The 14173-nt window shown below is 43.1% G+C and overlaps 1 protein-coding gene across 1 annotated transcript in view; it reads left to right on the top strand.

Moving 5' to 3' along the window:
- The window catches only part of DARS1 (aspartyl-tRNA synthetase 1), a 436414-nt gene that overhangs the window by 195874 nt on the left and 226367 nt on the right, over positions 1-14173 (top strand). The gene's annotated exons all lie outside the window — the stretch shown is intronic.

Genomic DNA, 14173 nt, shown 5'->3' with positions numbered 1-14173 from the left:
GTACATGATATACCTGTAAATTTTAAAGAATTAGTATCTGATTCTATTCTGAAGGCTTTGTCTGCATTTCCACCTTCTAATAAACGTAAAAGGTCTTTTAAAACTTCTCATTTAGCTGATGAAATTTCAAATGACCAGCAACATAATAATTTATCCTCTTCTGATGAGGATCTATCTGATTCAGAAGATCCTTCCTCAGACATTGACACTGACAAATCTACTTATTTATTTAAAATAAAGTATATGTGTTCTTTATTAAAAGAAGTGTTAACTTAATTACTTTGGATATTGAGGTAACCAGTCCTCTTGACGTTAAGTCTAATAAACGTTTAAATGCTGTTTTTAAACCTCCTGTGGTTTCCCCAGAATTTAGCGCAACAAGATTTGGATCCTGACATATCTAGCATTACTCGTTTACTGCAACATGCTAATAATTTTATTTGTGATGCCATTTTTGATATTATCAAAATTGATGTTAGATCCATGTCTTTAGCTGTATTAGCTAGAAGAGCTTTGTGGCTTAAATCTTGGAATGCTGATATGACATCTAAATCTAGATTACTATCTCTTTCTTTCCAAGGTAATAATTTATTTGGTTCTCAGTTGGATTCTATTATTTCAACTATCACTGGAGGAAAAGGAGTTTTTTCTGCCTCAGGATAAAAAACCTAATGGTAAATCTAAGGCTTCTAACCGTTTTCGTTCCTTTCGTCAAAATAAGGAACAAAAACTCAATCCTCCTCCCAAGGAATCTGCTTCCAGTTGGAAGTCTTCCTCTAATTGGAATAAATCCAAGCCATTTAGGAAAACAAAGTCTGCTCCTAAGTCCGCATGAAGGTGCGGCCCTCATTTTAGCTCAGCTGGTAGGGGGCAGATTAAGGTTTTTCAATGATTTTTGGATAAAATCTGTCCAAAATCATTGGATTCAGAGCATTGTCTCTCAGGGGTATCGAATAGGATTCAAAATAAGACCTCCTGTGAGAAGATTTTTTCTCACACATCCCTGTAAATCCAGTAAAAGCTCAGGCTTTTCTGAAGTGTGTTTCAGATCTGGAGTCTTCAGGGGTAATCATGCCAGTTCCTCCTCAGGAACAAGGTTTGGGGTTTTATTCAAACCTATTCATTGTACCAAAGAGAGAAAATTTATTCAGACCAGTTCTGGATCTAAAAATTTTGAAAAGTTATGTAAGAGTACCAACTTTCAAGATGGTGACTATAAGGACTATTCTGCCTTTTGTTCAGCAAGGACATTATATGTCCACAATAGACTTGCAGGATGCATACCTTCATATTCCGATTCATCCAGAACACTATCAGTTTCTGAGATTCTCTTTTCTAGACAAGCATTACCAATTTGTTGCTCTTCTATTTGGCCTAGCAACAGCTCCAAGAATTTTTTCAAAGGTTCTGGGTGCCCTACTATCTGTAATCACAGAACAGGGCATTGCGGTGTTTCCTTATTTGGACGATATCTTGGTACTAGCTCAGTCTTTACATACTGCAGAATCTCACACAAATCAACTAGTGTTGTTTCTTTGGAAACATGGTTGTAGGATCAATTTACCAAAAAGTTTCTTGATTCCTCAGACAAGGGTCACCTTTTTAGGCTTCCAGATAGATTCAGTGTCCATGACTCTGTCTCTAACAGACAAGAGACGTTTAAAATTGGTTGCAGCATGCCGGCACCTTCAGTCTCAGTCATTCCCTTCAGTGGCTATCTGCATGGAAGTTTTAGGTCTCATGACTGCAGCATCGGACACGATCCCCTTTGCTCGTTTTCACATGAGACCTCTACAGCTTTGCATGCTGAATCAATGGTGCAGGGATTATACAAAGATATCACAATTAATATCCTTGAATCCCAATGTACGACACTCTCTGACATGGTGGATAGATCACCATCGTTTGGTTCAAGGGGCTTCCTTTGTTTGGCCAACCTGAACTGTGATCACAACAGATGCAAGTCTTTCAGGTTGGGGAGCTGTTTGGGGATCTCTGACAGCACAAGGGGTTTGGAAATCTCAAGAGGCGAGATTACCAATAAATATTTTAGAACTCCGTGCAATTCTCAGGGCTCTTCAGTCTTGGCCTCTGCTAAAGAGAGAACCGTTCATTTGTTTTCAGACAGACAATATCACAACTGTGGCTTATGTCAATCATCAGGGTGGGACTCACAGTCCCCAAGCTATGAAAGAAGTATCTCGGATACTTGCTTGGGCGGAATCCAGCTCCTGTCTAATCTCTGCGGTGCATATCCCAGGTGTAGACAATTGGGAGGTGGATTATCTCAGCCGCCAGACTTTACATTCAGTTGAGTGGTCTCTCCATTCAGATGTGTTTTCTCAGATTGTTCATATGTGGGGTCTTCCAGAGAGAGATCTCATGGCCTCTCATCTAAACAAGAAACTTCCCAGATACCTGTCCAGGTCCAGGGATGTTCAGGCGGAAGCAGTGGATGCACTGACACTTCCTTGGTGTTATCATCCTGCTTACATCTTCCCTCCTCTAGTTCTCCTTCCAAGAGTGATCTTCAAAATCATCATGGAACAGTTTTTTTGTGTTGCTGGTGGCTCCAGCATGGCCACACAGGTTTTGGTATGCGGATCTGGTTCGGATGTCCAGTTGCCCGCCTTGGCCGCTTCCGTTATGGCCAGACCTACTATCTCAAGGTCCGTTTTTCCATCAGGATCTCAAATCATTAAATTTGAAGGTATGGAAATTGAACGCTTCGTTCTATGTCATAGAGGTTTCTCGCTCAGTGATTAATACTATGTTACAAGCTTGTAAATCTGTCTCTAGAAATATTTATTATAGAGTTTGGAAGACTAACATTTCATGGTGTTCTTCTCATAAATTCTCCTGGCATTCTTTTAGAATTCCTAGAATTTTACAGTTCCTTCAGGATGGTTTGGATAAGGGTTTGTCTGCAAGTTCCTTGAAAAGTCAAATCTCCGCTCTTTCTGTTTTATTTCACAGAAAGATTGCTATACTTCCTTTATTCACTGTTTAGTACAAGCTTCAGTTCGTATTAAGCCTGTCATTAAATCAATTTCTCCTCCTTGGAGTCTTAATTTGGTTCTGAAGGCTTTACAGGCTCCTCCATTTGAGCCTATGCATTCTTTGGACATTAAACTACTTTCTTGGAAAGTGTTGTTCCTTTTGGCTATCTCTTCTGCTAGAAGAGTTTTTGAGCTATCTGCTCTTTCTTGTGAGTCTCCTTTTCTGATTTTTCATCAGGATAAGGCAGTTTTGGGGACTTCTTTTCAATTTTTACCTAAGGTTGTGAATTCTAACATTAGTAGAGAAATTGTTGTCCCTTCCTTATGTCCTAATCCTAAGAATTCTTTGGAAAGATCCTTACATTCTTTGGATGTGGTAAGAGCTTTGAAATATTATGTGGAAGCTACTAAAGATTTCAGGAAGACTTCCAGTCTATTTGTTTTATTTTCTGATCCTAGGAAAGGTCAGAAGGCTTCTGCTATTTCCTTGGCTTCTTGGTTGAAACTTTTTATTCATCAAGCTTAATTGGAGTCGGGTCAGGCCCCGCCTCAGAGAATTACAGCTCATTCTACTAGATTGGTCTCCACTTTGTGGGCTTTTAAGAATGAAGCTTCAGTTGATCAGATTTGCAAAGCGGCAACTTGGTCCTCTTTACATACATTTACAAAATTCTACTGTTTTGATGTATTTGCTTCTTCAGAAGCAGTTTTTGGTAGAAAAGTTCTTCAGGCAGCTGTTTCAGTATGATTCTTCTGCTTTTTGATTTAAGTATTTTTTTTTCAAAATGGAAATAAACTTGTTTTTTTGGGTTGTGGATTATTTTTTTCAGCGGAATATGGCTGTTTTTATTTTTATTCCCTTGAGTGGAAGATCCACATCTTGGGTATTGATATCCCATATGTCACTAGCTCATGGACTCTTGCCAATTACATGAAAGAAAACATAATTTATGTAAGAACTTACCTGATAAATTCATTTCTTTCATATTGGCAAGAGTCCATGAGGCCCACCCTTTTTATGGTGGTTATGATTTTTTGTATAAAGCAGAATTATTTCCAAATTTCCTTTGTTGATGCTTTCTACTCCTTTCTTTATCACCCCACTGCTTGGCTATTCGTTAAACTGAATTGTGGGTGTGGTGAGGGGTGTATTTATAGGCATTTTGAGGTTTGGGAAACTTTGCCCCTCCTGGTATGATTGTATATTCCATACGTCACTAGCTCATGGACTCTTGCCAATATGAAAGAAATGAATTTATCAGGTAAGTTCTAACATAAATTATGTTTTTCCTCTTCCAGGCAGAAACAGTCCAAGTCTTCTTGGAAACCCAATCAGTCTTAGAACAAGGGGAAGCAATCTAAGAAACCCGCAGCTGAGTCTAAATCGGCATGAAGGGTTTGCCCCTGATCCGGGATCATGCATGGATACGAGATGTCCCAGATCCCTGGGCTGTGGACATAGTATCTCAGGGTTACAAAATAGAATTCAAAACTTTTCCTCCTAGGGGCAGGTTCCATCTCTTAAGATTATCTGCAGACCAGATAAAGAGGCATTCTGGAATTGCGTTTTGGGTCCTTTCTTCCCTGGGAGTGACAGTTCCAGTTCCTGTAAGGGAACAGGGTCTGGGATTCTATTCAAATCTGTTTGTGGTTCCCATAAAAGAGGGAACTTTACGTCCTATTCTAGACCTAAAATGTCTCAAGTTTCTCAGGGTACCATCCTTCAAAATGGAAACAATTCGTTCCATTCTTCCTTTGGTCCAAGAGGGTCCGTTCATGACGACCATAGACATGAAGGATGTGTATATTCATGTTCCCATCCACAGTGATCATCACAAGTTCCTGAGATTTGCCTTTCTAGACAAACGCTTTCAGTTTATGGCTCTTTCGTTTGGCCTTGCCACAGCTCCCAGACTTTTCTCAAAGGTTCTGGGGGATCTCTTGGCAGTGATCAGGTCTCGGGGAATTGCAGTAGCGCCCTATCTGGACGACATCTTGGTTCAGGCGCAATCTTTTCAACAAGCAAATTTCATACAGAGATCTTGTTGTCTTTTCTACGTTACCACGGATGGAAAGAGTTCCCTTGTTCCAGCTACAATGGTGGTTTTCTTGGGGACCACAATAGATTCCCTATTCTATGAAAAATTTTCTGACAGAGGTCATAAAATCTAAGATTCTCTCTTCTTGCCTCTCTCTACAGTCTGCTGTTCAGCCATCAGTGGCTCAATGTATGGAGTTAATTGGTCTGATGGTCGCTTCCATGGACATCATTCCCTTCGCTCGATTCCATTTGAGAGCTCTGCAGTTATGCATGATCAGACATTGTAACGGAGACCACTCGGATCTGTTTCAGAGGATAGATCTAGATCAGTCGACAAGAGACTCTCTCCCGTGGTGGTTTTCTCAGGAACATCTGTCTCAGGGCACATGCTTCCGGAGACCTTCCTGGATGATTGTGACCACGGACGCCATCCTGCTGGGCTGGGGAGCAGACTCGTTAAGGGCGCAGGGATTATGGACCCGGGAGGAGTCTGCTCTCCCTATAAACATATTGGATTTACAATGCTCTGATGGATTGGCCTCAGTTGTCCCTAGCCCGGTTTATCAGATTCCAGTCGGACAACATCACCTCAGTGGCTTACATCAACCACCAGGGAGGAATTTGGAATTCCTTAGCCATGAAGGAGGTGGCTCGTATTGTTCAATGGGTGGAAGCTCACAATTGTTGTCTACCATCCACATTCCAGGAGTGGACAACTGGGAAGCGGATTTCCTGAGTTAACACTTTTCTTCACGGGGAGTGGACTCTCTATCCGCAGGTGATCTCCAGGATTATCCTCAAGTGGGACCCCCCACTTGAGGATTTTCCTGGAGATCACCTCTGGATGAAGAGTCCACTCCCCGTGAAGAAAAGATTTGATGGCGTTTCGGCAGAATGCCAAACTTCCAAGGTACAGTTCAAGGTCATGAGATCCGCAGGCCGCCCTGATAGATGCGCTGGTGGTTCCTTGGGATTTCAGGTTAGCATACCTGTTTCCTCCATTAGTGCTCCTTCCACGAGTCATTGCTCATATCAAACAGGAGAGAGCGTCTGTAATTCTAACAGCTCCTGCATGGCCTCGCAGGATCTGGTATGCAGACCTTGTCAATATGTCATCTCTTCCACCTTGGAAGGACCTTCTAACTCAGGGTCCATTCCTTCATCCAAGTCTCGTTTCTCTGAAGCGGACTGCTTGGAGATTGAACACTTAATTCTGTCTAACGGCGGTCTAATGGCTGAGACCATGATTCAGGCTCACAAGCCTGTTACTTGGAAGATTTACCATAAGATATGGTGTAAATACCTGTATTGGTGTGAATCCAAGGGCTACTCTTGGGGTAGGTCAAGATTTCTAGGATTTTGGCTTTTCTCCATGATGATCTGGAGAAGGGTTTGTCAGCCAGAAATTTGAAGGGTCAGATTTCTGCATCATCTATTTTGTTGCACAAGCGTCTGGCGGATGTGCCAGACGTTCAATCTTTTTGTCAGGCTCTGGTCAGGATCAGGCTTTTGTTTAAGTCTGTTGCTCCTCCTTGGAGTCTTAACCTTGTTCTTAAAGTTTTGCAGCAGGCTCCGTTTGAGCAATTGCATTCTATAGATATTAAGTTGTTATCTTGGAAGGTTTTGTTTCTTATTGCTATCTCCTCTTCTAGGAGAGTTTTGGAACTCTCAGCTTTGCAGTGTGATTCGCCTTATCTTACCTTTCATGCGGATAAGTCGGTTCTTCGTACTAAGTTTGGTTTTCTTCCGAAGGTGGTTTCGGATAGAAATATTAATCAGGAAATTGTTGTTCCTTCTTTGTCCTAATCCTTCTTCTCATAAGGAATGTTTGTTGCACAACTTGGATGTTGTGCCTTCTTTAAAATGTTATCTTCAGGCGACTAAGGGTTTTCGCCAGTTTTCAGCCCTGTTTGTTTGTTTCTCTGGTTGAGAAGTATTATTCATTTTGCTTATGAGACTGCTGGTCATATATGTAAATCCTTGCACACACAACCAGACCGCCCACACACTCACCACAAGACCCCCCCCCCCCACAGGACCCCCCCACACACACACACGACCCCCCACACACACACACACACACACACATCCCAGACCCCTACACACACACACACATCCCAGACCCCTACACACACACATACACCCACAAACCCACCCTCACAGACCCACACACAAACCCACAGAAACACACGCAAACAGACCCACACATACCCCCCCCCACACACACAAACAGACCCCCCCCACACACACACATATATACCCACACAAACAGACCCACACATACATACATACACCTACACACACACACACACACGTTATGGCATGTCACAGTATTTTAAACAATAAAGTAAGCTATACAGACCCTCTTAGATAGACATTTTACATACACACAAAAAAAAAAACTTTACTATAAGGCAGCTGTACCTGGCACATTCCTCACTCAAGCCCCCTTGCTTGTCCACCTCTGCTGCTGCCTGCTCAGGCTCAGTTTGCCCCACAGTCTCACTGAGTGACACCACACCCCAGTGAAGTTCTGGGTCCCCTCGTAACTGCTCCAGAGTCCAGGCAAAACACTACTCTTCTCACTCGTTCTGCTCCTCTGCTGCCACACCCACAAACAGCTATGGCGCCAATTTTTGCATGCTGAACATTTATGGGTTTATCTAGGGACATGGGCCTGGAGCTGCAACTCCTCCCGCCCCCGGCGTTACATTAATCAGCCCAAAGCTCTCAGTTATGGGGTGTCAGTGGGGGGCCGCATTGTAACTGGTTCGTGGGCCAGAAATGGCATGCGGACCGATACTTTGAGGCCCCTGGTTTAGACGGATAGAAGGGAAAGAGGTGACAAGATAGAAACCTTCAAATATATGAAGGGACTTAATAAAGTAGAAGCTGAAAACATTTTCCACAAAAAAAAAAGCTAGATTATTATACAATATTAAAAAGTGAAGTTTAGGGGTTTTGTTTACATCACCCCCCCCCCCTCCAAATATTTGTTTCACATTATTTAGCAAGTGTTACCTAGGAAACAGAGAAATTACAAATATTTGCTTATTTTTGTGGTTTTGTACCTTACAAAGAAGAACACTTACAGGCAGCCACACCACTGTGAAAGGTATTGCTAAACTGAATCACCACTGAGGGCTCACCCTTTTATAATAAGCAATTTCCTCTTTGTTCTTTACATTCTGTTCTCTTTTTTTTTTTTTGTATTAAGTAGCCTTTATTTTATTTACATTGTTTTAAGTACTTACAATTAAAGTGACATAATTGTAACACACAAATGTATTTCAGATTTGAATTGAACAATTTTAAAATGGATTTGTTTTAACTGTAATGTTAAAAGGATTGCTATTTCAGTAATAGCTTTTATTGTGCATGTATCACACGCAGCATATATACATATGCCCTGCGCACCTACACTCAAAAGCCAGAGAGCCAACAGTGGTTTTTTTGTACAGATTGGTGATGATGCCATTTGAGCCACAGCTAGGCTGACCATATGTCCCGTTTTGAAAGGCAGTACCGTTATTTTATGTTTCTTCCCCCGTCCCGTCGTTTCTTTAATAATAATAATTTTGTCCCGTTTTGAGGGTTATCAGACCGTGCGGCCAGCGCAAGTGTCATTTTTTAGCACACACACAACTTGCTAAACATTTTTAAACTCCCCGCCGGCGGGGAGGGCAGTTTTTTTTTAACTGCAGGGTTGAGGTTTGGTGGCCATGCCCACATAATTCACAGCACTGCGTCTATACCAACCGCGCTCAAAATTAGGGGCGTGATCATTGAAAGCAAGTGACAGCAGGTCAGTACTCAGTTGTGAGCTGTCAGACTGAGCTGAGGAGAGAGACTGGTCATGAAAGGGAAGTTAGAACTAATAGTTAGTGCCTAGTAAGGACAGGAGTCGGACTAGATCTGTCATCATCTGATGTGATGATCATCTGCCTCTGCCATTAAACGAATTAGCGGCTGACCATCACCAGCGAGATAATTCTTGCCATCTTCTTGTGTCACAGTGTGAACATACAAAAATAGTGATCAATTGTTTAAGTTTTGCAAGAATTGTGCATGGCCAAGGTAAGCCCAGTGTCTGTGCCTGTCAATCAATTTAATTGTCATTAATTATGCTTATTATTATGCTGTGGCAGTTCTGGTTGTACAGACGTTATAAATAACGGTTATCATTATCAAGTAACTATTTCCACATTTTTCTCAGTTCTTCCACCATGTAACAATGATTTTGGGCAACTCAGCTAAAAAAAATCTACAACTACTAATCCAGATCTTTAAACCAAACGCCTGTTCAGAGGCTACACTTTTACCATTTAAAATCAGTTAATATGGGGGAATTTGCCTTGACAACATAGAGGATAATTTCAATTTTGGAAACAATGGCCTCTATTTAACAAGGTCTGGCGGACCTAATCCGACAGTGCGGATCAGGTCTGCCAGACCTCGCTGAATACGGAGAGCAATACGCTCTCCATATTCAGCATTGCACCAGCAGCTCACAAGAGCTGCTGGTGCAACACCGCCCCTTGCAGACTCGCGGCCAATCGGCCGCCAGCAGGGAGGTGTCAATCAACCCGATCGTACTCGAATTGCGGCGATGTCTGTCTGCCTGCTCAGAGCAGGCGGACAGGTTATGGAGCAGCGGTGTTTGTGACCACTGCTTCATAACTGCTGTTTCTGGCGAGCCTGCAGGCACGCCAGAAACACGGGGCATCAAGCTCCATTCGGAGCTTGATAGATAGGCCCCATTGAGTTAAGGGCATGTGATTAAAAAATATACACATGTCACATTCCCAATTTAGATCATGGGAACATTGTGAAAACACTGTGGATTGGTATTTAGATGTTATAGCTCTACGTATACCTAAAAAAAATTGTATGAGTTCTTCTGTAACTGAAGGATAATTGTTGGCTCCATTGTTTATATTAATGTCATAAAAGTTAACTTTTGTTAAAATCTTACTTTTTTTCCTATTAATAAAGAATATTAACCCCGTCCCGTTTTTGACATCTCAATGTCCCGTTTTTGTCTCAAGGAAATATGGTCAGCCTAGCCACAGCTGATACAAAGCGGCACCCCCAGCTATGTGTGCAGGTACAGTGTTTGAATACTTAGGGAATAAGTGTCTATATTGCACAGGTCCTTGCACAGTAAAAGCTTCACTGAAACCGGGTAGCCTTTTACTAGAAGACATTTTCAAATAGAAGTGTTGTGCAAAAATGCTTCTATTCAACAGTGAAATGCACTGGTGCATCTCAGCTTAGACTATCACATTTTGTTAACTTTCAGTTATCATCACTGCCTGTATCTCACTTCAAGTGGAAAATAGATCATACAATCTGCTAATGAAAAAACAAGTGCATAGTTTTGCATAGTGGTTGCAAAACGCTTACTTTAATTACTCAGCACTGGTTTAGTCATTTCCTGTAGCAAGAGCATTAATCAGTGCATATAACTTTTACTTTTGTTAGCCACTCTCGTGCCCTAATTTGCGGCAAGCAAATATGTTATAACCTCAGTACCAGAAATGACGTGCATGATCCTAAATACAAAAAAAGTATATGTATGTATTTTCTCATGTCAGAACAGGTAAGAAATCCCCACTTCCAGCCTAAAAAGAAATATAGTTGAATTATAGACAGGGGCATGGAAATAAGCATTGATTGTATGCTCAGTCTATAATAACAAAGCTGTTGTGACATCGCTTATATGCAGTGCTTTGCTTGATTTGTAAATTCTAATCTCTGTGTTTTGTGTCTGAACAATGATTATTTATACAGTAGTCATGCTAAAATTATTTTAGAATTAATCTATTCTGTACTGTATTCCATTTGGTTGGTATTTAACTAGTAACATTGATTATTACAAGCGGCTTTATTAGTACATTTTTCGTGTGCAAAAACTAAACCAGTTTGACACAAGGCACTGAACACAGTTACTTTAGTCTATAAAGATTTAGTATAGTTTGACACCTGGTATGCCTTTAAGACCACAAGGGAAATGTACTTTCAGATCTGAAGCAAAAACGTAACCCAGAAACAAGTACTGGAAAAATATATTTCTTTCCAATTGCATGGAGAGTCCTCAAATCCATTCTAAAAAAGTTGGAAAACATGTTACGAAAGATGTTTCAACACACAGGGCTGGTTTTTCAACCGGCAGCGGCGGTTGCCGCCATTGCTGGGGCTGCGTCATATTGGTTCAATGCCTTATTTTATATGATTGAGGACGAACCCTCTTTTGAGGAGGTGCAGGAGAAGATTAAGGCCCTAAAGGTGGCCAATTTCTCTATTCTTAGACGTCTGGTTGCAGGATGTCAAGGACCCCTGGGTTCTGGAGGTAGTCGCCCAGGGTTACAGGATAGGGTTCAAGATTCCTTCTGTCAAACCTGTTTTCAAGGCCGAAAAAAGGCTAGGCCTTTCTGGGTTGTGTGCGGGATCTCTCCGCTTCAGGGGTTATCATACCAGTACCCTATGCAGAAAGGGGTCTAGGGTATTACTCCAATTTGTTTGTGGTCCCGTAGAAGGAGGGCACGTTCCGTCCGATTCTGGACCTCAAATGTTTAAACAAGTTCCTGTCCGTTCCATCGTTCAATGGAAACAATCAGATCCATTCTGCCCCCTAGTTCAAGAGGGGCAGCTAATGACCTCTATAAACTTGAAGGTGCATACCTTCATGTTCCAATTCACAGGGACCATTTCAGGTTCCTCAGATTTGCTTTTCTGGATCAGCATTTCCAGTTCGTGGCTCTCCCTTTCTGTCTAGCGATGACTCAGAGAGTCTTTACGAAGGTCCTGGGGGCTCGTCTAGCAGTAGGGCATCGCGGTGGCACCCTACCTGGGCGACACCCTGGTTCAGGCACCATCATTCCATCTGGCAGAGGCCCACACCAGGGTCCTGCTGCAGTTACTTAACTCTCATGGTTGGAAGGTCAATCTAGAGAAGAGTTCTCTGGTTCCCAGTACCAGGAAGGAATTATTGGGCACGATCATAGATTCCGTGTCCATGAAGATCTTTCTCACGGACAAGCAATGCACAAAGATGGTGTCTACTTGTCTTGCCCATCAGTCTTCGGTGAGACCATCTGTAGCTCAGTGCAATGATTGGGCTCATGGTCTCCAGCATGGACATCATTCCAATCGCCAGGTTTCATCTCAGACCTCTTCAGTTGTGCATGTTGAGACAGTGGAACAGCAATCATTCCGATCTGTCGCAGCTGATATTCATGATATGCGCGGACTCGGATTTTCCTTTCCTGGTGGATCTTCCCGGATCACCTGTCCCATGGGGACATCCTTCCTGAGACCATCCTGGGAGATTGTTACCACGGACGTGAGGCTAACGGGATGGGGAGCTGTTTGGGGTGCCAGGATGGCACTGGGGTAGTGGTCTCGCTTTGAGTCTCTTCTTCCAATAAATATTCTGGCGCTTCGAGCGATCTACAATGCTCTGAGGGCATGGCCTCGTCTGGGGGACTTCAGCTTTATCAGGTTCTAGACGGACAATATTACCTTTGTGGCTTACATCAACCACCAGGGGGGGCATGAGAAGCTCCCTGGCAATGAGGGAGGTGTCTCGGATTCTGGAGTGGGCGGAGGCCCACGACTGTTCGCTCTCTGCGATCCACATCCCGGGTGTGGACAGCTGGGAGGCGGATTTTCTCAGCAGGCAGACTTTTCATCCAGGGGAATGATCTCTTCACCCCAAAGTGTTTGCGGAGATCTGTCTCAGATGGGGGACGCCGGAGATCAATCTCATGGCATCAAGGTGTAATTGCAAGCTTCCCCGATACGGATCGAGGTCGAGAGACCCCAGGCGGAGCTGATAGATGCATTGGCGATGCCTTGGGGGTTTGGTCTAGTATGCATATTTCCTCTGTTACCGCTTCTTCCTCGTGTAGTGGCTCGTATAAAATGGGAGAGTGTCCTCCATTCTGATTGCTCCCTTGTGGCCGAGGAGGACATGGTTTGCGGATCTGGTGGGGATGTCATCCTCTCCGCCATGGAGGTTACCCTGTCGCAGGAATCTGCTGGAGCAGGGTCCTTTTCAACAGATTCGCTGAGGCTGACTGCGTGGAGATTGTACGCTTATTCTTGGCAAGAAGGGGTTTTTCTGAGAATGTGATTGAAATTCTAGTTCAGGCAAGAAAGCCAGTCACTCGACTCATCTATCATAAAGTGTGGAGGACTTGTCCTGGGGTGAGGGTATCTAGGAGTTTCCCTTTTTTTTCCAAGAGGGTTTGGAGAAGGGTCTCGCCTCTAGTTCCCTAAAAGGACAAATTTCGGCTTTATTTGTTCTGTTGCATAGGAGACTCGCGGATCTCCCTGACATCCAATCTTTTGCTCAGGCTCTGTCTCGAATCAGGCCTTTTTTTAGGCAGGCTGCTCCACCTTGGAGCTTAAACTTGGATCTTAAGGTCTCACAGAGGGTTCCGTTTGAGCCTATGCATTCTCTTGACATAAAGGATCTCTCTTGGAAGGTTATTTTTCTGTTGGGCATTGCATCGGCACGCAGAGTCTCTGAGCTGGCGGCCTTGCAATATGAGCCCCCTTATTTGGTGCTACCTGGTCCTCCTTGCATACCTTCACTAAGTTTTACAAATTTGACGTTATTGCTTCTGTGGAAGCTTGTTTTTGGGAGAAAGGTTCTACAGGCTGTGGTGCCCTCAGATTAGGGGTCTGCCTTTTACCCACCTGGTTTCAGTGTCCTCTAAAAGCTTGGGTATGTGTTCCCACAAGTGATGAATGAAGCCGTGGACTCTCCTCCCCTTTAGATGGAAAACATAAATTATGCTTACCTGATAATTTTATTTCCATCGTGGGGTGGAGAGTCCACGGCCCCCGCCCTCATCTCTGATTGGCGGACCTAAATTTAATATATTCTTCTGGCACCATTTTACCCTGATATTTCTCCTACTGTTCCTTGTTCCCGCGGCAGAATGACTGGGGGATGAGGGGAATGGGGGAGATATTTAAGCCTTTGGCTGGAGTGTCTTTGCCTCCTCCTGGTGGCCAGGTTCTTAATTCTTAATGAAGCTGTGTACTCTCCTCCCCTCGATGGAAATAAAATTATCAGGGAAGCATAATTTATTGGCGTTTATGTTTTTGCGGTGAAGTGACG

The sequence above is a fragment of the Bombina bombina genome, chromosome 1, assembly GCF_027579735.1.
Source record: "Bombina bombina isolate aBomBom1 chromosome 1, aBomBom1.pri, whole genome shotgun sequence".
NCBI classification, from domain to species: Eukaryota; Metazoa; Chordata; class Amphibia; order Anura; family Bombinatoridae; genus Bombina; species Bombina bombina.
The sequence above is the reverse complement of the archived record's forward strand: the minus strand, read 5'-3'. Positions and strand labels throughout refer to the sequence as shown.